This window comes from Scyliorhinus canicula, chromosome 7 (genome assembly GCF_902713615.1).
Source record: "Scyliorhinus canicula chromosome 7, sScyCan1.1, whole genome shotgun sequence".
Lineage (NCBI taxonomy): Eukaryota > Metazoa > Chordata > Chondrichthyes > Carcharhiniformes > Scyliorhinidae > Scyliorhinus > Scyliorhinus canicula.
In genome coordinates, this window is record NC_052152.1 from 49,710,446 (window position 1) to 49,733,910 (window position 23,465).

Consider the following 23,465-nt stretch of genomic DNA (forward strand, 5'->3'; position numbering starts at 1 on the left):
CGGCACGGTACTCCACCAGCCCTATAGTGGTGGCAACTTTGCGGATCTGGGAGCAATGGAGAAGTCATGTGGGGGAAGTGAGAGCATCAGTTTGGTCCCCAATTTGTGACAACCACCGGTTTTCCCCAGGAAATATGGACGGTGGTTTCCGAGCATGGCGGAGGGCTGGGATTGAGAGGACGGGGGACCTGTTCTTGGAAGGGAGCTTCCCGAGCACGAGGGTGCGAGAGCAGAAATTTGGGCTGGCCAGAGGGAATGATTTCGGGTACTTGCAGGTGCGGGGTTTTCTACGCAGACAGATTCCATCCTTCCCACGCCTGCCACTTGGGGGGGATCCAGAACAGGGTAGTGTCTAGTGGATGGGTGGGGGAGGGGAGGGTCTCAGATATATACAAAAAATTTATGGGGTCAGAGGAGTCACAGACCGAGGAGCTGAAGCTTAAGTGGGAAGAGGAGCTCGGGGGTGGGATAGAAGAGGGCTTATGGGCGGAGGCGTTGAGCAGGGAAAACGCTACCACAACATGCGCTAGGCTCAGCCTGATTCAATTCAAGGTCGTCCACCAGGCCCACATGACAGTGGCCTGGATGAGTAAATTATTTGGATTGCAGGATAGGTGCGGCAGATGTTTGGGAGGACCTGCAAACCATGTCCATATGTTCTGGGCATGTCCAAAACTAAGGGGGTATTGGCAGGGATTCGTGGACGTTATGTCCCGGGTACTGAAAACAATGGTGGTGATGAGTCCAGAGGTGACAATCTTTGGGGTTTTGGAGGACCCGGAAGTCCAGGAGGAGAGAGAGGCAGACGTTCTGGCCTTTGCCTCCCTGGTAGCCCGGAGACGAATTATGCGGGCATGGAGGGACTCAAAGCCCCCGAAGCCCTCAATCCATCGAGGCAATGAAAGTCCCCAAGGACAAGAAGGCAGTACTGCGCTTCCTGGGAATGGTCAATTTCCTTGGCAAGTTCATCCCGAATTTGGCCACACACACCACGGCCCAACACAACCTGGTGAAAAAAGCAACCGCCTTTGAGTGGAAGGCAACAAATGAGAAGATCATTCTCATCCAAGAAGAGATGGCCAAAGACCCCCTGTTGCAGTGAGTCATCCACAATCTCCTCAATGGCTGGCAGAAAGGACAATGCCCTCAATTCTACAACGTCAAGGACGACCCAATGCTGATCGACGGCATCCAGCTCAAGCTGGGCAGGATAGTCATCCCGCTACATCTTCAGAGCATGGTGCTGTGGCAGATTCATGAGGGACACCTGAGCGTAGAAAAGTGTAGACGCAGGGCCCGGCGAGCTGTCTACTGGCCTGGCATCTACCAGGACATCACAGACATTATCCTGAACTGCAAAACCTGTCAGAGGTTCCAACCAGCGCAGAGCAAGGAGACTCTCCAACCACATGACCTAGAGACCTCTACGCTCTCCAATGTTGGCATTGACCTACTCCACGCGAATGGTTGCGACTATATCTTAATCATCGATTACTTTTCGAACTATCCTAAGGTGCTGAAGCTGCCAGACCTCACCTCAAGGACCATCAGCGTGTAAAGAGACTTTCTCATGGCATGGCACCTCGAACACCGTCATGAGTGACAATGGCCCATGCTTCCACAGTCGAGAATGGTCCACGTTTGCCAAGAGCTACAATTTCAGGCATGTCATCTCCAGTCCGCACTATCTGCAGTCCAATTGCAAAGTCGAAAAAGAGGTGCACATCGTTAAGCAGCTCATCTGCAAGGCCTCGGACTCCGCTTCTGACATACACCTTGCACTACTTGCGTACCGGGCGACTCCCTTGTCTACTGGCATGTCGCCAGCTCAATTGCTGATGAACAGGGACCTGCGGACGACGCTTCCAGCCATAAACCTGTCCAACCTTGATCACCTCCCGGTGCTGCAGGAGATGCAGCTGCTTCGCGACAGCCAGAAGCAGGGCTATGACGCACATGCCACTGATCTGGATGTGCTATCACTGGCAGACATGGTCAGGATCAAGATACCGGATGGTGGGTGGTCTGCTCCGGCTGTTGTTGTTCGACAGGCCGCGCCCAGATCCTATGTCATACGTATGGCTGATGGCTCCTTTGTGCGGAGGAATCGAAGGGCACTGCGAAAAGTTGCTTGCCCACAACCACTTTACCCTCCATTTCCACATGTCGAATTGCCATCTCCAGACACCCCAAACCATGAGGCCACTAGTCGTGTCTCCCACTCGCCTGTCAAGACACCGTCATCCCCTCCACCACCTCTCCGGCGGACGACGAGAATCAGATGCAAGCCTCAGAGGCTGGACTATAAAGCATTTGTTTTTTTTGTTCTGTTCTGTATTCCTCAGTCAGTCACATTAGACAGACATTCACATGTATCTACATTGGAAAACAAAAGGGGCGATGTCATGATATGCAACCAATGAACACTCAGAATAGGACACAACCAATGGGCAGTCAGGACACTCAGAGGTGACATCACCACAAAGGGGCATGACATAAACACTATAAAAGGGATGAGGCACTCACACCCTGCCTCTTTCCACAGACAGACATCTAGAGAGTTAGACAGGGTTAATCAGCAGCATCATACCCCAGCACGTGGCTTAGAGCAAGCTGGTACAGTTCGACTGAGTTAATACAGTTAGATGAGCAGAGAGTCAAACTCATTTGAGAACTGTGTTAATAGTTCAATAAACACGTTGAACTCATTTCAGAGTCTGGAGCATCTTTTAGTTACGACTGCATCAAATAGCAGCCTGTGTTATCCGAAACAGCATAACATAACATCAACCATTAGATGCTTCATCACACTTGAGTCCGCAAGTGATCATAAGACGTTGACAACCATTCCTCATCAGACAGTTTGGATTCCGAGCTCTACACAAAGCCCCATGTCTGACACAGTAGCACAGTGGTTAGCACTGTTGCTTCACAGCACCAGGGTCCCAGGTTCAATTCCCGCTTGGGTCACTGTCGGTGCAGAGTCTGCACATTCTCCCTGTGTCTGCGTGGGTTTCCTCCAGGTGCTCCGGTTTCCTCCCACAAGTCCTGAAAGACGTGGATTGGACATTCTGAATTCTACCTCTGTGTACCCGAACAGGCGACGTAGTGTGGCGACTAGGGGATTTTCACATAACTTCATTGCAGTGTTAATGTAAGCTTACTTGTGACAATAATAAAGATTATGTCATCTTAGTGCTGGACCTCTCCATATCCGTAAATATCCTGCAGAATTTCAGCCAGATCTGTTAATAGAGATTAATGGGAAGTGAGTAAGTGATGACTTGAACAGAGTGTGAGGCTATTGGTATAGTTAGTGAAATATTGCATTTGAATATATATTCATAACACTAACCACTCATATGAGGGTTTTGAACATTATTTCAGTACTATATCCAGGTTCTTGGGGCATTGCAAGTGTGGACACCAACATCTATCTGCTCCCATCACCTCACAATGTTTGGAAAGTCTCCCAGCCTTTTGTGGATATAGGACCCGTCTCTCGCTGCCCTTCTCCAGCTCCGAATGCAGCATTTGAGAATCTGGAGCATGCTCTCTCTCTCCCCCATTACACCATTAGTCATTCTTCTTGAAGGTCAGACACTCTTTTCCAGCAACTTCCAGCACTTTGCGAGGCACCAAGTTACCTTCCTTTTTAAGCTTAAAGTGGTGCTAGCCTGCCATGAACGAACACCCCAGTGAAGTGTGAAGCCATTCAACAATGTATTTAAAACTTGGCTGCATGTGACAATTGTTTAAGTAAGCAATTAGCACAAAGAAGCAGCAGGCGTGAGTTGTAATATAGCATCCTGATCCACATGCCTTCTGGGGGCTGTCCAGCTTTGCTTTGAGAAAGTTCAAATTTAGGTAAGATCCAAAAGGAGTTACAGCCCTGAAAATTCACACCGGTCAATCTAACATTTACTGTTATAAGAACACAAATAGGAGCATGAATTGACCATTCGGTCCTGCGCCACCATTCAATGCGATTATGACTGACCTGACTGTGACCTTAACTCCACGGCCCCATTTCTCCCCAATAAACATGGACTCCCTTGTGAACCAAAAATCAGCCTTGAATATAGTCAATCATCCAGCCCCTTTTGCTTACTGCGGGAGAGGAATTCCAAACACTAATGGACCATCCCAGAGAAGAAATTCCTTCTAATCTCCATCTTAAATCGAAGGCTGTTTATTTTGAAACTGTGCTCCCTCATTCTAGATTCCCACACGAGAGGAAACACCCAACCTGTCATGCCTCTCCCTCAACCCCTGAATCTTATATGTTTTAATAAGATCATCCCTCATTCTTCTAAATTCAAGTGAATTAAGCCTAACCTACTCAAACTTTCCTCATAAGACAACCCCAAGAATCAGCCGAAGGAACCTTCTCTCAACTAGGCATACCGTTAGATGGAGTGGACTAGATTTTGCAATGTTCTACACTGACAAGAAAACCTCAGTGAGATATTTCTCCAGAGGCTTTATTTATTTGTGTTGAATTAGACAGGGAACAAAATACCACAGGGTGGTGCTATTTCAGTAAAATCAATGCTTACAAGGATCATGAGAAACGGAGTCAAACATACTCGCAGCATGCTCCTTTTAAAGGGCGACATTCAGTCTATACTCTCTCATTATCGCCGTGATGCATCGTGTGGTAGTAAACTGAATTTTTAATCTGCCATTCATTCTCTTTGTCTCTCAAAACCAAGTGAAAAAATATACACGACAATGTACTGAAGATCCTCTTGCATTGCACATATTCCGTACTGTGGATGCAACGAAGCAACGATGCAACCTTAATTTATTTGGGACTATGAGCAGCTGCTGCAAGTCTAATTAGTACAAAACAGGTAGGATTGAGTTAGGTTGTACCTACAGAGATATCTGTGAATGCCAGATGCACAACAGCAGCTGCTGACTGGCCATTTGGTGTTTTAATGAGATCTGAAGCCCCTGCGAGCTGATGAATGAAAGGCAGGATGACAGAGCAGCTGCAAAACTAATGATGAGCTTTCAACTGTGAAAAAAAAATCATAAAACCCTAAAGACACCTCTCACTTACATCTGTTTTCCATTTCCCTTCTCCAGTCTTTCAGTACTGGAGCCCATCCACAGAGCGCTGGAGATTAATTAAAGCCTGATCGTTGGAGGAAGTGGGAATACCAGGACCTTTTCCCACAATTCATGGGTCTACCATCCGCACCCCGGGCCAGCTTCTTGGTGAGTTTGTGGTTTGGGAGCTGGACTTGGACCCTTTCTTTCAGCTTGATATTTAAGCTATGCCCAGCAATCCCACTGTACAAAAGAGCAGTTTAGCATGTAGTCAGTACAATGATGGTATGGGCGAACAGCCCATTTCTCCCAAAGGTAGATTAACATTCCCCTGAAAAGGTTGACAACTCAATGGAGCTGAGCTCCAGTGAGAAATACCCTTTCATAGAATTAACTTCTCTTGTTGCTCATTTTCTAGGTTTTATTTCTGCGGCCAGACCAATGCATAATTATCTATTTAGAGCTGACAGCCTCTATTATGTTTTTATTTTGGCATGCATTCTGAGTAAAGTGATTTGAATGGAGCTTTCTATGCAAAGTTTCTCTCTCATTTTATAACTCTTGATAGCTGAATTTATAGAATGTTTACTGATAGAAATTCTTCCCAACATAAATTGCAACAGTTTACATTTTTATTTCAGGTATTTGACTATGTTAGGATATTTTTAAGAACTGGGATTATTTTTCAATAAAGTGTTTCATATATATTATGGAAATCTAACTTGTAGACTACATCAAACAGTCATAAACAAATTCAGGTTTAAGCCCTCATTGCGTGATTCATTCTAAGTTGTATATTTCATAAAAAGTTCCCACTGTGATGAAAAAGCTTCGATAAGTAACCATGGGAAAAATATTAGCAAAATGGACTTGAACTCGGTACAATCTTATTCAGAGGCTCAAAGTGGCCATGCAATTAAGAAATAGGGTGCCGTATATTCAAGTTTGCTCAAGACGATAAGTAACATGGCATGTAAGCAGTGCAGACCGGAACAGAAAGTTGTAAAGGAACATTGATAGATTAGATGAATGGGCAAAACTGTCAGAGATTAAATTCAAGACGGTGAAATGTGAGGTCACTCATTTGCTCCCAAGGTAGATGCATCGGGCAAAGTTCTCCACCTCGTGCTGCAGTTAACCCACAATGGGCGGGACCCAGTCTTGCACTGCTAAGTGAGTTTAAGAATCAATTTAAGAATTTAATTTTTGGATCGATTAGCCACCCAGCATCTATTGGCCTCACTGAAGAGACCCCAGCTGGGCACTGTTCAGTCCTGGTCCCCTCTCTTCCTGCACTGAGTAGCTCCACTCATTGGAGCTCCTCAGTGCAGGAAATGATGCTATGTGCGGCCTCGGGGGCCATTAGCCACTGCGGAGTGAAAACAAGACAGCGTGGCATTAGATAGCAGGGTCATTCCCACTGCTGCAAGTGCCAGGAATGGCCCCACTAATCCCACCCAAAATGGACTCTGATCTATTTTGATTAGCCATGATGTGGAGATGCCGGTGCTGGATTGGGATGGGCACAGTAAGAAGTCTCACAACACCAGGTTGGCCTTCAGGAGAAGAGTGACCACAACACCACACAACACTGCCGTGACAACCTCTGCATGATATACCGGATCATCAAAATGGACACTACCATCACACGTGAGAACACCACCCACCAGGTACACGGTGCATACCCCCTGGTGCGAGGGTCAAGGATGTCCCTGAACGAACACAGGACATCCTGAAGGGTAGGGTGAACAGCCAGAGGTTGTAGTACACGTAGGTACTAACGACTTAGGCAAGAAGAGTGATGAGATCCTGCAGAAGGAGTTCAGGGAGTTAGGCAGTAAGCTAAAAAGCAGGAGCTCTAGGGTTGTAATCTCAGGATCACGTGCCAGTGAGACTAGAAATAGGAGGATAGAGCAGCTAAACATGTGGCTAAACTGGTGGTGTAGGAGGAAGTGTTTCAGATTTTTGGACAATTGGGATCTCTTCCAGGGCAGGTGGGACCTGTACAAGAAGTACAGGTTGCATTGAAACTGGAGGGGCACCAATATCCTGGCTGGGAGGTTTGCTAGATTCAGTCAGGAGGATTTAAACCAGTATGGCAGGGGGCTGGGAACCAGAATGTTAGTTTAGAACATAGAACATAGAACATAGAACAGTACAGCACAGAACAGGCCCTTCGGCCCTCGATGTTGTGCCGAGCAATGATCACCCTACTCAAACCCACGTATCCACCCTATACCCGTAACCCAACAACCCCCCACCTTAACCTTACTTTTTAGGACACTACGGGCAATTTATCATGGCCAATCCACCTAACCCGCACACCTTTGGACTGTGGGAGGAAACCGGAGCACCCGGAGGAAACCCACGCACACACGGGGAGGACATGCAGACTCCGCACAGACAGTGACCCAGCCGGGAATCGAACCTGGGACCCTGGAGCTGTGAAGCATTTATGCTAACCACCATGCTACCGTGCTGCCCGTTATAAGGTGTAATAACTAAATGGGAAATAGAGAACCAAAATAAAAGAACAACATCACCCTCAGGCAGAGCAAAAAAAGGTGACAAGTGTGAAAAGGGAGGTGGTCAATGAAGGATTAAGGATGTTGTACCTAAATGCGCGCAGTATACAGAACAAGGTAAATGAGATTGTTGCGCTGCAATTGGCTGGTGCGATGTTGTGGGCATCACAGAGACGTAGCTGCAAGGGCTGGGATCTAAATATCTAAGGATATGTGCCCTATTGAAAGGACAGTCAGAAGGGCAAAGGGGTGGGATTGCATTGTTAGGAAGGAATTAAGTTAAATCGATGGCAAGGAGTGATATGGGATCAGAAGGCATAGAATCTCTGGGGTAGAGTTGAGGAATCGCAAAGGTAAAAAGACCCTGATGGGAGTTATGTACAGGCCCCCTAGCGGTAGTCAGGATGTGGGGCAGAAGATGAATCAGGAGATAGAAAAGGCATGTAAAAAAGGCAATATTACAATAATCATGGGGAACCAGGTGGACTGGGAAAATCAGGTTGGTACTGGATCCCAAGAAAAGGAATTTGTGGAATGTCTAAGAGATGGTTTTTTGCAGCTTGTGACAGAACCTACTAGGGAACAGGCAATTCTGGATTTGGTGAAGTGTAATGAAGCAGACTTCATTAGGGAACTTAAGGTGAAGGAACCCTTCAGGAGCAGTGACCATAATCTGATAGACCCTGCAGTTTGAGAGAGAGAAGCTGCAATCAGATGCCACAGTATTACAATTAAATAAGGGTAACTACAAAGACATGAGGGAAGCTGGCCAGAGTTGATTGGAGAAGGAGCCTAGCAGGGAAGACAATGGAACAGCAATAGCAGGAGTTTCTGGGGGTTATTTGGGAGACACAACAGAAACTCATTGCAAGGAGGAGGAAACAAACTAAGGGGAGGACAAATAGCTGACGAGGAAAGTCAAGGTCAGCATAAAAGCTAAAGAGAAAGCATACAAAATGGCGAGGATTAGTGGGAAGCCAGAGGATTGGGAAGCCATTAAAAGCGAGCAGAGGACAACTAAAAATGCAATACGGGGGGAGAAGATGAAGTATGAGTGCAAGCTAGCTAGTAATATAAAGGAAGGTGGGAAGAATTTTTTTCAATATATAAAAGGTAAGAGAGAGGCAAAAATAGACATTGGACCACTGGAAAATGTGGCTGGAGAAGTGATAATAGGAAACAAAGAAATGGCAGACAAACTGAATAGTTGCTTTGCATCAGTCTTCGCGGTGGAAGACACCAGTGGGATGCCAGAGCTCGAGGAGAACCAGGGGGCAGAGGTTAGTACAGTGACCATTACGAAGGAGAAAGTTCTGGGGAAACTGTAAGGTCTGAAGGTGGATAAATCACCTGGACCGGATGAACTACACCCCAGGGTTCTAAAAGATAAACCACGGAGATTGTGAAGGCATTGGTGATGATCTTTCAGGAATCACTGGAGGCAGGAAGGGTCCCAGAGGACTGGAAAGTGGCTAATGTAACACCACTATTTCAGAAGGGAGGGAGGCAGAAGACAGGATAGAGTGGATGCGGAGAGGATGTTTCCACTTGTAGGAAAAACTAGAAGCAGAGGACACAATCTCAGACGCCATGGGGAACAGGAGCCTGGCATCGTGTCCTCCTGACTGCACTAAGTCGATTAAGTTTATTAATCTATCTTGGTGGCTTCCTGGTAAATTTACTTGGTGGGATAGATGGGGTGGGCTCCAGACTTGGAGCTCTTTAAAATAGCGTTGGTGCACTTGAATAACATGGGGACTAGATTTGCGTTTAATAATAATATTCCCACTGAAGTCCTTGCGAGAGCCTCATCAATTGCCAAATGGGTTCAAATGGAGCTGCTATATTTTAAGTGCCCGTCAGCTTCCCCCCACATGCCCCGACAGCCCTCTGATCACAAAGAGGTAACATTTCCCTCAGGCTAAATGTTTGAGAGGGCAGAGTGGGGAAAGTTTTACAATCTATTTTCCTATTGAGGCTGACATAAATCTCTCTTTTATGATTTTGTGGAGCATATGTCCGGGACAAGCTTTATTATTCATGTGAATCGTCTAGAGTAGGAAGTAATAGCTTGTTCAAATGTCACTGTGGATTTGGAAAAAAGCGGATCACTGAATTACTGTACCATTAATTTGATATCTTTGCATTTCTGCAATGGACTTGGAATCATTTTCAATCATAGTAGCCTTTCCACCTTTTTGAGAACAAGATGTGTGTACTCCTTCGAGAACCATAATTCGCCATAGGCCTTTACCTTTGCCTTTGCTTTGAGATCCACTGCAGAGGATGATTCTTGCCTTCTCCTCCACCAATGTTACCACTAAGTGGAGTACTTTTTGAAACAGCTTGGTGTACACCTATAGACACCATTGCCAACAGCCTTGTGTACTCCTTTCGTCACCATTGACAACAGCTTGGTGCATTCCTATAGGCACCATTGCCAACAGATTGTTGCACTCCTATTAGGTACCATTGCTAACAGCTTGGTGTAATCCAATAGGCACCATTGCCAACAGCTGGGCGTACTCTTATAGGCACCATTGCCAACAGCTTGGTGTACTCCATAGGCACCATTGCTATTGTTTTTAGCTGGGACTCTTAAGGCTCAGAACATGACATACACCTGGAAGTCTGGACAGAATTCAGAATTCAAGAAAGCCACTGGACATGCCCCTGAAATGATTTCTGTATGTAACAGGGGCAGCATAAAGAAGCATTTACTCCTCCCATAATTTCTCAGGAGGTTTTGAAGATTAGAAACTTTATGGAGTCAAAGAACAAAAACAAAGAACAATACAGGCCTTTAGGCCCTCCAAGCCTGTACTGGTCATGATACCACCCTTTGCCAAAACCCTCAGCACTTTCTTGTGCCATATCCCATCCCTCTATACCCACCCTATCCATGTGTTTGTCAAGATGCCTTTTGAACGCCGTTCATGCATCAGCTTCCACAACTTCCCCATACAACGCGTTCCAGGCTCTCACCACCCTCCGCATAAAAAAACCTGCCTCGCACATCTCCTCGAAACTTTGCCCACGGACCATAAACCTATGCCCCCTGGTGACTGATACCTCCACCCTCGGAAAGAGTACCTGCCCATCCACTCTATCCATGCCCCTCATAATCTTGTAGACCTCTATCTGGTCACCACTCAACCTCTGTCCTTCCAATGAAAATAGTCCGAGTCTATTCAACCTCTCCGCATAGCTAATACCCTCCAGACCAGGCAAATCCTGGCAAACCTCCTCTCCACCCTCTCCAAAGCCTCCACATCCTTCTGGTAGTGTGGTGACCAGAATTGCGCGCAATATTCCAAGTGCAGCCCTACTAAGGTTCTATACAACTGTAGCATGACTTGCCAGACTTTATACGTGATGCCTTGTCCAATGAAGGCAAGCATTCCGTATGCTTTCTTGACTACCTTGTCCACTTGTGTTGCCCCCTTCAAGGACCTGTGGACCTGCACGCCCAGATCTCTTTGAATCACTACAGTGCAGGAGGCCATTCGGTCCATTGAGTCTGCACAGATCCTCCGAAAGACCACCCTACCTCAGGATTTCTCAGATGTTTGGGGATGGCTTCTCGAGGTGATAAAATTATGAATCTATTCTTCCTAAATATGGTAGAAAGAGACAAAAAAATTATTTGAATTATTGTCCCCTTCGGGTTACAGATGAAGAACACACAATGCTCTCATGCAGATATTCATTCCCTCATTATTGAATAAAAAGAGCAATACCAAGCTGAAATGAGAATAAACTACCTAACTGAGGAAACATTTCCCTTTACTGTAATGAAATCTAACTTAACAGTAAACACACAATAAGTAACAAAAATACCAATTTAACGGGTATATTTTTCTTTGTGTGAAAATCTTAACAAAAGATGTAAAGAAACAGGTGAGATAAAAAGCAGTAGACTCCTCTTTTGTGTCTAGCCTGGTTCCAAAACAAATTAATTGTCCTACCGTGACAGATCAGCCGCTCATACAATAGTTTGGATATATTATTAATATTTCCAATAAATCTTGTCATTGCAACCCTCCATTCCTCAAGTGTTTTGGTTCAGAAAATAATGGATGTGACTTTGTGAGGGCGATGAGCGATTTATAATGTTCAAGGTTAGTGCTTCATACATAGAAAAATAAATAGACTAGTCTCCATAGAGATTGATGGTTTGTTTAATCTAAGGAGGAGTAATAACCTCTCGGTGTTTAAATTGTAGACAGCTAAATCTCCATGACTTTGATTCAGCAAAAAATAAAGAGAAACAGTTATCTCACATTTTTCTTCCAGTGGAAAGAGTTTGTAGAATCTGCTACAAATTTTTTGTCTGCTATAGATATTGATATAGATATTATTGTTTGGGGCATGGACACCAGCTACTCCTGGAATTGCCCAAGAGTCTCACATTCAGCGGTATGCCTGTACAGCACACTGTCTAAATTTGTGAGAGTGTAACCCAAAAAAAGCAAATATCGTACCTTCCCGATTTGGATATGCTGCCCTTGTCTGCATTCCGCAAATATTTAAATGGTGGACTTATGCAACGAGGCCAGGCACAGATTAAGTTGGGTTTATTTTAATAACAGACAGAAAATGTCACAAATGCACCTCAAAAAAAATCGAAGAAAATAATAAACTACTTCTCCAGTTTCTTTAATGGGCTGACACAATAGTTTTTTTTTAAAAACATAATCTGTACGCAAAGACAGACCCGCAGCATTTTGGCTTCAGGCATGAAGCTCACAAACGCATGTTTAAAATCCGGATTCACTGTGCATGTGTTCCTTTGTGTGTCCAACTGGGGAAAAGGCTGTGACATTAACTTCTTCCTGGTTCAGTGGTTCACTAATAGACATGTCAATAAAACTTGCTAGCTCTTGCGGTGTGGGCCCAAGTAATTCAACTGTACAGTATCCATTTTTCATGATCTAAAGGGCCTCCTATTTTTTTTATATAAATTTAGATTACCCAATTATTTTTTCCAATTAAGGGGCAATTTAGCGTGGCCAATCCACCTACTCTGCACATTTTTGGGCTGTGGGGGCGAAACCCACGCAGACACGGGGAGAATGTGCAAACTCCACACAGACAGTGACCCAGAGCCGGGATCGAACCTGGGACCTCAGCGCCGTGAGGCGGTTGTGCTAACCACTAGGCCACCGTGCTGCCCTTTAAAGGGCCTCCTAGGCCTAGAATGTGGCAGGCAGAAAGTTCATGCTCACTATGAGTGGCAAATAAGCTGCCCGCCAGATTGGTAAAGGACACAAAAATCAGTCTGCTGCAGCCATGCCTGAAAGTGGCTTGAGGCCTCATAATTGCATATTGTTGAGACCTCCGCTGCAGGGTTTTATTTGCCTTGATGGAGCTGACACTGGTTCACTCAGGAAAACCAGGCCTTCCCAGACAGTCATTAAAGGAGTGGTCCCCTTGATCCACATTTAAAGCACACAGGAACATCCTCCCCTGTATCATGAGAGAACAAGTGGCGTGGTGGCACAGTGGTCAGCACTGCTGCCTCACGGTAGCATTGTGGATAGCACAATTGCTTCACAGCTCCAGGGTCCCAGGTTAGATTCTGACTTGGGTCACTGTCTGTGCGGAGTCTGCACATCCTCCCCATGTGTGCGTGGGTTTCCTCCGGGTGCTCCGGTTTCCTCCCACAGTCCAAAGATGTGCAGGTTAGGTGGATTGGCCATGATAATTTGCCCTTAAGTGTCCAAAATTGCCCTTAGTATTGGGTGGGGTTACGAGGATAGGGTGGAGGTGTTGACCTTGGGTAGGGTGCTCTTTCTAAGAGCCAGTGCAGACTCGATGGGCTGAATGGCCTCCTTCTGCACTATAAATTCTATGACAACGTCTGGGACCCAGATTGGGTGACTGTGCAGAGTTTGCACGTTCTCCCCATGTCCACATGGGTTTCCTCCGGGTGCCCCGGTTTCCTCCCACAGTCCAAAGATGTGCAGGTTAGGTGGATTGGCTGTGCTAGTTTGCCCCTTAGTGTCCAAAGGCTAGGTGGGTTTACAGGTTTATGGGGATAGGGTGGGGGAGTGGACTTAGGTAGGGTGCTCTTTCAGAGGGTTGGTGTAGACCCGACTAGCCGAATGGCCTCCTTCTGCATTGTACAGATTCCATACAAGGCAAATCAGCTAATTCAATGTGGAGGCATTGGGTGATAGATTTCATGTCAAAGTGGCCCATCTAGAAAGGTCAATGGCTGCCAGGTTCTTAAGTGTGCAGGACAATGCAAGTAATTAAGGTTCTCAATGCATCTATAAGATCAATTCTCTTGTTAATATTTAGTGAACAGTAGAATAGCCAGAGTATCCTAATTAGAGCGTATTCGCGCAAGGTCACAGTGAAAGAGAACTTTCACATGAAAACTCTCTGTGCCATTGGTCTCGTCTGAAGAGCTTGCAACAGCAGTGGACCTTGCTGGAGCCCTTCCAACGTTTTGTCACTGAAGTGTTGCTACTCAAGATAAAACTCATGATGTGGAGATACCGCCGTTGGACTGGGGTGAGCACAGTAAGAAGTCTTACAACACCAGGTTAAAGTCCAACAGGTTTGTTTTGAATCACTAGCCTCATTCACCTGAGGAAGGAACTGTGTTCCGAAAGCTAGTGATTCGAAACAAACCTGTTGGACTTCGACTTTAACCTGGTGTTGCAAGGCTCTGTACTAAGATAAAACTCATGAGAGAGACCTCGGAATGACCAGTTTGGCTGATATTTGGCTCAGTGCAGACTCGATGGGCCAAATGGACTCCTCCTGCACTGTAGGGATTCTATGATTTCCTGCTGGGTGAATATTTCTGGGTTGATCAGGCTGCTTTTTATTTTGTGTGCTGCCTGGTAAGTCTCACTTTCCTTACAGCTTACTGCCACTATTCTCCCGTCAAAACGTAAATCCAGTCACTAGGATTTTCAATGGGAAGCCCGTATTGCAATTTTCAGATAAATACTGCTTTGTTCGTCCCCATGTCAGGACAATTGCAGATGAAAGTCTCAGAACTAAATAATTAAAAAGAATCTAATCAATCCAAAGGAATTTTTGTTAATCTATCAGGTCACTTCGAACATTAGCAATTTAATTCTAACAAACCAAGCCCTCCTTACCCAGTTTTTCTGGACAATTGCACCTGCCGGATACAGTATTGGTATGCACTTGATTTAGTACAGTTCATGAGAAGCCAAAAGGGATGAAGTTTTGCATAGGCGATGTCATCACATCCTAAGCTCATTATTTGCACAGCTGTGATGTTGAAAGGGTGCCTACCCTCAAAATGATGGAATTGATAATGAATTTTAAATAGGATAGAAAGCAGGAGGATCTTGGCACAGCTATCGTTTTCCAACTTTCAATCCAGGAATTTTGCACTCGCACGTTTAAGAATAGCCAACATTTTGAAATTCAACAAGTAATAAGATGTCTCTTTAGTCGTGCGAACCAATAACAGTTACAATTACCCCGCCTGGACTGTAAATATGATGAATCAGTTGAACTAATGTTTTGTTTTACAGACTAATCACAAAGCTCATGACAGATTGTGCATTAGAATCATTTTATGACGAAGCCTGGTGCATGGCACCTCAAAGGCATATTGCTTCCCAATCCGAAGGTCATCAAAAGTTCAAATCAGTCAATTCTCAACCGATCACTGTGCATGAGGGATGCATTCCATTCACAAGGGAAGAAATCATTGGTTGTGTTAGTCACATCTCTTAGAGTAACAATAGCCCTGTACAGTCTCTCCCTCCCAATTACAGTAAGAAACATTGAAGCAAGGGAAAAGCTGGTAGGATACTGTGGTCGCGCGGCCTATAGCGTGGGAGCGCATGAACCGCAACAAATGGGAAAAATGTGTGGGTCCCTGAGAGCGGAGGCCCAGGCAGAACGGACCCGGAGATAGAGAGTGAAGAAGACCTGTTTAGTGACTCTATAGTTTAGCTTTGCATGTAATCAATAAACCCTTCTTCTGCTTTACTAGAAGTCTGCACAGTATTGTCTCAAATCACCACAGGTATGATTATAAACCGTGCAAATGGTTTGTATATTGAATATTTCAGAGCTTCCCATGACTTTAAATAACAATTTTTAGTAATGTGCTACCAATTCCCTCTCTGCCTCTTGCACAAGTTTGTAGCATCCCAATCTTCTCCAGGCAATGGCAGGTGCTAGAATTAGAGGTTCATCCACTTTCTGACAGATGACTGTCATGATATGCAGACGCACACATAATGATATACAGGCAGGCACAGACAAGCAGCTAATGAACACAGAGAACGGGTCATGACCAATAAGCAGGCAGGACACTCAGGGGTGGGATCGGACTATTAAAGACACGAGGCACTGACACTCCACCTCTTTCCATTGATGAACATTTAGAGAGTCAGGCAAAGGTGTTGTTACAATCTCACACCTCCACCACGTGGCTAAGAGCTAGTCTGGTTCAGTCAGACAGAGTAACCACACTTAAGTTAGCAGAGAGTCGAACTCACAGAGAACTGTGCTAACTGTGCTTTTAGTTCAATAAACTTGATTGAACTAACTTCAAGGTCTGGATCCAGTTGCAGCCAGTGTTATACCAGTGTACCTAACACGACAATGACCGGTTGACATCAAGGCAGCATTTGACTGTGTGTGACATCAAGGAGCCCTAAGCAAGTCAGAGTTAATGGGAATCAGGGGCAAGACCTTCTGCTGTGTGAATCATGCTTCGTACAAAGGAAGATGGCTGTGGTTGTTGAAGGCCAATCATTTCAGTCCCAGGCCATCGCTTCTGTGGTTCCTTATAGTAATGACCTAGATCCAAGGACCTTCAACCACTTCATCATAATATGGGAATATTCACAGATGATTGCACAATGTTCGAGACTGAAACAGTCTGTGCCTGCATGCTCAACATTTCGGTTTGGGCAGATATGTGGCAAGTAACACTGGTACCACACAAAATGCATCTAACCACCTCACCTTGACATTCAATAGCATTAGCATCACTGAATATCCACCTTCAATATACTGAGGGACATTCATTGACCAGAAACAACTGGATCAGCCATATATATATTATATGGCTACAAGAGCAGGTCAGAGGAATTCTGTTACAAATGACTCATCTCCTGACTTCCAAGATTTTCCACCATTCAAGTGCACATAAGTGGCGGGATTCTCCCCTACCCGGCGGGCTGGGGATCCCAGCGTAGCGGAGTGGCGCCAACCACTCTGGCGTTGGGCCTCCCCGAAGGTGCAGAATTCTCCGCACCTTTAGGGGCCAAGCCCTCACATTGAGGGGCTAGGCCGCGCCGGAGTGGCTCCTGCTCCGCCGACTGATGCCAAAACGGGCACCAACGGCCTTTGACGGCTGCCGGCCGGCATCGGGGCTGGCCGAAAGGCCTTCGCCGGTTTGCGCATGTGCCGGTGGTGACGTCAGCGCGGTAGGGGGATTCTCTTCCGCCTCCGCCATGGTGGAGGGCGTGACTGCAGTGGAAGAAAAAAAGAGTGCCCCCACGGCACTGGCCCGCCCGCCAATCGGTAGGCCCTGATCGCGGGCCTGGCCACCGTGGGGGCACCCCCCGTGGTATGATCGCCCCGCGCCCTGCCCAGGACCCCGGGGGCCCGCTCGCGCCGCCAATCCCGTCGCCACCAGAGGTGGTTGAAACCACGGCGGCAGGAGAGGCCTCTCAGCAACGGGACTTCGACCCATCGCGGGCCGGGGAATCGCCGCGGGGGGCACGCCGATCGGCGGGGCGTGATTCCTGCCCCCGCCAATTCCCGGGTGGCGGAGAATTCCAGCCACGGCGGGGGCGGGATTTTCGCCGGTCCCGGGCGATTCTCCGACCCTGCGGGGGGTCGGAGAATTTCGGCCCCGGTCTGTGGTAGAATGCTCTCCACTTGCCTGCTTGAGTGCAGCCCCGGTAATACTATAGTAGCTCAACAGCAACCAGGAGCAAGCTTCTGCATGATCCACACCCAATCCATCACCTTAAACATACACTCTCTCTTTTGTAGCCACAGCATGGAGGCAAGTGATTAGCACTGTTGCCCAGCGATTCAATTCTGGTCATGATCAGAGCACAGGGTTATGGGGTAGGGCGGGGAGTGGGCCAAGGTGGGGTGCTCTTTCGGCGGGTCAATGCAGACTCAATGGGCCAAATGGCGTCCTTCTGCACTGTAGGGATTCTATAGATTTCATGCTGCGTGTATCATCTACAAGATGCACAGCAGCAACTTACGAAGAGTCTTCCAAGTCCACAAACTGTACCACCTAGAAGAACAAGGTGATGGGGAACAGCATCACCTGCAATTTCCCTCTAAGTCACACAACCTTTCTGGCTCGGAAATATATCATTGTTCCTTCATCATTGCTGGGTCAAAATCCTGGATTTCCTTCATCATTGCTGGGTCAAAATCCTGGATCTCGCTCCCTAACAGCACTGTGGGAGTAGTGTCAGCGCACATGCTGCTTCAGTTCAAAAAAATGGCTCCTCACCACTTTGTCAAGGACAATTAGGGTTGGACAAAATTAATGCTGACCTTACCGGGAATGCACACATCCTGTTAATTAAAACTTAGAAGAAAACTTTGACTATCTCATTCTCTTTCCAATTAATTATTATCCCTTCTGGTCAATATGCATCAATAATCTGATAATGTTCCCATTTACAAAATCTGCAATTCTAAATTGAAAGAAAATCTGATAACCTGTGTAAAATAAATTATGAAGTTTCATATTATAATAAATCCCATTTCAAATCATTAAGGTCTTATCTGTTCCGAAAATAATCAGATTGAAAGTTTATAGAGTCAGAGATGTTTACAGCATGGAAACAGGCCCTTCAGCCCAGCTTGTCTATGGTGCCCAGTTTCTATCGCTAACCTAACCTCACTTGCCCGCTTTTGGCCCATATCCCTCTATACCCACCCTGCCCATGTAACTGTCTAACTGGTTTTTAAGGGAAGAAATTGTACCCGCCTCTACCACTGCCTCTGGCAGCTCATTCCAGATGCTCACCACCCTCTGGTCTCTTTTGTATCTCTCCCCTCTCACCTTAAACCTATGCCCTCTAGTTCTAGACTCCTCTACCTTTGGGAAAAAATGTCCACTATCTACCTTATCTATGCTCCCCGTTATTTTATAGACCTCTGTAAGATCACCCCTAAGCCTCCTACACTCCAGGGAAAAAAGTCCCAGCCTATCCAGTCTCTCCTTATAGCTCAGACCATCAAGTCCTGGTAGCATCCTCGTAAAACTCTTCTGCACTCTTTCTAGTTTAATAATATCCTTCCTATAATAGGGTGACCAGAACTGAACACAATATTTCATGTGTGGTCTTACCAATGTCTTGTAGAACTTCAGCAAGACGTCCCAACTGCTATATTCAATATTCTGACCAATAAAACCAAGCATACTAAATGCCTTCTTTACCACCCTGTTGACCTGCAACTCCACCTTCAAGGAGCTATGAACCTGTAGAATCATGGAATCATAGAATTTACAGTGCAGGAGGAGGCCATTCGGCCCATTGAATCTGCACTGGCCCTTGGAAAGGGCACCCTACCTAAACGCACACCACCACCCTATTCCCATAACCCAATAACCCCACCCAACCTTTTTTGGACACTAAGGGTAGTTTAGCAAGGCCAATCCACCTAACCTGCACATCTTTGGACTGTGTGAGGAAACCAGAGCACCCAGAGGAAACCTGGGGAGAACGAGCAGACTCTGCACAGACAATGACACAAGCCGGGAACCCAAACCTGGGACCCTGGAGTTGAGAAGTGACTGTGCTAATCACTGTGCTACCATGCTGCCCGTGTACCTCTAGATCTCTTTGTTCTATAACTCTCTCCAACTCCCTACCTTGCTAAAGTCCATGTGGACAATGTCGATGACACTGCCCTCATCTACCTTCTTGGTACGCCTTCAAAAAACTCAATCAAATTGGTGAGACATGACTTTCCCTTTACAAAGCCATGCTGAATTACCCTAATTATCCCTTGCCTGTCTAAATACCTGCAGATCCTGTCCCTCAGAATAACTTTTAACAATTTACCCACTACAGTAGTTAAGCTAACCGGTCTGTAGTTCCCAGGCTAATCCCTATAGCCCTTCTTAAACAAGGGCACAACATTTTCTCCCCTCCAATCTTCAGGCACCTCTCCTGTCATTGTTGATGATTGAAATATCTCAGCTAGGAGGCGGGCAATTTCCTCCCTAGCCTCCCACAAAGTCCTGGGATACATTTCATCAGGTCCCAAGGATTTATCTATCTTGATGTGCTTTAATACCTCCAACACCTCCTCTGGAATATGTACACTCCTCAAGACATCACTTTTTATTTCCCCAATTTCCCTAACATTCGTGCCTTTCTCAACAGTACATACTGATGATAAATATTCATTTAGGACATCCCCCATCCCTTGTGGATCTGCACGTAGATGACCTTGTTTATCCTTAAGAGGCCCCACCCTCTCCCTGGTCACCCTTTTACCCTTAATGTAAAAGCTCTTTGGATTTTCCTTTGTCTTATCTGTCAAGACAATCTCATGTCCCCCTTTTGCCCTCCTGATTTCTCCCTTAACTCTACTCCGACAAACCCTGTACTCTTCTAGGGATCCACTTGATCCCAGCTGTCTATGCATTTCATATGCCTCCTTCTTCCTTTTGACCATGGCCTCAATATCCCAAGTCATCCAGGATTCCCTCCTTCTCCCAGCCTTATCCTTCATTAAACAACTTCTTGTGACAGTTCATAGGGCTTACAACACTGACTGTTTTCAACTGAAGTTGCAGCATAGAAGTGCTTTCCTATACGCATGAAAAACTGTAATTGAAAAATAAATGTTTTCATTTGCTACAGGAATGAGTGATTTGCCCCTCAGCAATAAACAAAAAAAGCACGACTGCTAGAAATGACTTATCCCAGAGAAGGTCTGGTGGCATTATGTGCCAGTGTATCAACAGACCAGATTGAAGAACAGCAGGATATAGGTTTATGCTGTGATTTCCCACACACTGGATGGAATTTAGCATTGGCGATGGGGGTCGAGCCCATTAATTGGAGATCAGTGGGAAACCCGCATTGTTTGTCTCCAGGAGGTATGGAAGGAGGTATGCAGACACTTACTTGGATTGCACGGGCCCGGTGTTGGTATATATCCCCAGATGTTCTGCCTTCGGGAACTGTCCACCAATCAGAAGCTGGCACATCTCCATTACCGGGAGTACCACCAGGAGCAGTGGCCGCTGCTGACTACACACTGGTGCTTTCACCGGGAAACTAGGAATCGTCACTGGATCCCAGGGGAGAGGTAAACGGGGCTGGATAGGTGTTACGGGGAGCGTGGTTACTGGCAAGGAGGGAGAAGGATTCAGATGCAAGGTCGGGAGGGTGGCTCCCAGTGGGCCCTGCTCTTCACAATGCCAGTTCTCACTATCAGACACTGTATCAGGTCACTGAGTGACCTGCCCCACCCATCCCCCATCCCCAACACGGTAGGCTGGTGGCAAACTGGGTTTGCTGGGCGACCTTCGGGAGTCATGGCCGACACCTGCACATAAATACCGGAGCCATCATTAAATCACAGTGGGCTCAGAGATAATTAGTTTTACATGGCTCGTTATTGAGCCTAATTGCCTTTGCAACACTAGTGGAGAAACTTCCCCTGATGACCCCTTTACTCACTAAACGCTGGACAGTTTTCCTGCTGCTGGGAGTTGGATGCATGGCTTCCTACACAATATTCCCGACATGCCCACTGTCCTGCCCAATCCAATAGTTTCTACACCCCCGGCACCTTGGCACTGCCAGCTGAGCATCCTGGCAATACCATCTGGGCACCCTAGCAGTTTCACCCTGGCTTGGATGGCACTGTTAGGGAGGCATTGGGTGGGATTGCAACATCTCACGTGATCTGATTAGCTCGTCTGAGGCAGAATGGCCATTGGGGATCCATCCTGTGGGAGACCTTTCCTGGGATCTACTGGCTACGTCTCACCCCGGTTCTGGTGGGGGACGCGGCCGGTAGATCGCACCCATGGTTTTGTCAATTGTGCTAATGCAAATAAGGATGCAAATCCCATGTGTGTTATATGCATGGATGTAAATAAATAAATAAGTAACCTTTTATTGTCACAAGTAGGCTTACATTAACACAGCAATGAAGTTACTGTGAAAAGCCCGTAGTCGCCACATTCTGGCGCCTACTGGCAAGTGAGAAGGTTCAGATTTTGAAAGAGAAATGGTGGGGCAAAATTCTTTTGAGGTTGACTCCCCAGAGTCAGTTATTAACTTAGAGCTGACTCTAAATTAAAAGACCACACTGATGTATCTGACCTGTGGCAGCACATTAAAAACACGCCGAAAGCCCAACGAGGCTGTTAGCATTCAGAGGAGCATCTCCCAGGAGTATCCAGTGCTGACTGAAACACACATTTTGTTGCTATTGCCTTTCACAACAACTTATATTTGAGAGGTCGGATTTTCCATTTTCACAAAGTTGAAGACGACACAAAGGAACTGGCTGAAGTTTTTACCTGATATGCACATTGCTCTCTCCTTTGAACCAGATTCAAGTCAGATCATGAGGGCCAAGCAGGCTCCTCTTTCGAATTAAAGGTAAGCAAATGAAGGTCGATCGCTTGGGTCCTCAAGATTGGCCGACGTGGGTTGCGAAGGTCAGCTGGTTGGGAAATGTGGGTCCCGGGAAAAACAGTTTGACAAACACTGCCATAGGTGTCACAGAGACTCAACTCCTTTCAAGATTATCAAATCATAATTTAACAGCATATTTGGCGCCAGACATGTCACATTAAACATGTCTGTGCTACTAGAAATTCTAAGCTGTATTATCTCTGAACCAGGGACAGAATCCAACATGTCCTTCTATTGGATGGCTGGTGTCAGTCCTCTTCCATATGCTAAAACATTAGTTTATGACACTGAGCTGTCGCACTAGTTCCAAACTTCATGCATCTGTCCCCTCACCGAAGCTCAGTCACACTGATAACAAGCGCAACAATTTGTGGAATGGTGGCCTCAAAGTGGAAACAATAAATTCAGCAAGGAGTTTGTATCATACACAATAATATTGGTAAACAAAAAATGTGCTGCATTTATTTTCCCCCCTCTATTGATACAATTTGCCCGACATATATTCAAAATATCTGCCACTGTTTGCCAGGCTTAACAGTCCCCAGAAATAAGTCTGTTGGTGATTTGGGCAAGGTATACGGATGCATTACATATCGAATATTTTTGTTGGCCTGAATGCTGAAAATGATAACAAGGCTTAGTTCCACTTCAGGAATGGTTTCTATTAAGCACAATAACTGCTGCTATGATGCTTCTATTGGTTTTTCTCAGGTTGCAGACAAAATACTCCTGGATAATTGATTTCCCTTCCATTCCAGGTCACTGCAAGAACATCAGCTGCACAAGTTGGCTACTGAAATTTTGTTTCCCCCGTTCAAACCTGTCATGTGGAAGCATCCGGACAACTGTCACTACGGATGGTTAAATTATCCAAGGGGCGGAATATTATGAATATCTTATTCAAATTCTTAGAGACTGTACTTTCCAATCTGTCCAAGAAATGGAATCAAAGAATATTATTTTCTATTATTTGAACTTAGCGTTAGATCTGCACAATCCAGCTGTAGGAGCAGGCTCCCCTAAATTTTCAACTTTTTAGCTGAATAAGTGCCAGGTACAATCATTAAGTTTAGGCCAAGATGTCTGTTATTTCTCCTCCTGTTTGATCATGTACTCGGTGTTGTGAGTCATTTTTATTTTCCGTGCATGAGCTAAATGGGCGGGATTTTCCCCCAAAATGGCAGTGTCAGGTTCTCCCAGAGAAACAGCCAAGTTTTGTCTC

At 46.0% G+C, this 23,465-nt stretch overlaps 1 protein-coding gene across 1 annotated transcript in view; it reads left to right on the top strand.

Moving 5' to 3' along the window:
• Positions 1-5,098: 5,098 nt before the first annotated feature.
• Positions 5,099-23,465, top strand: part of hao2 (hydroxyacid oxidase 2 (long chain)) — a 242,731-nt gene continuing 224,364 nt past the window's right edge. The window contains exon 1 of the mRNA XM_038801985.1: positions 5,099-5,226. The gene's annotated coding sequence lies outside the window, so the exon portion shown is untranslated. The remainder of the gene's footprint in view (positions 5,227-23,465) is intronic.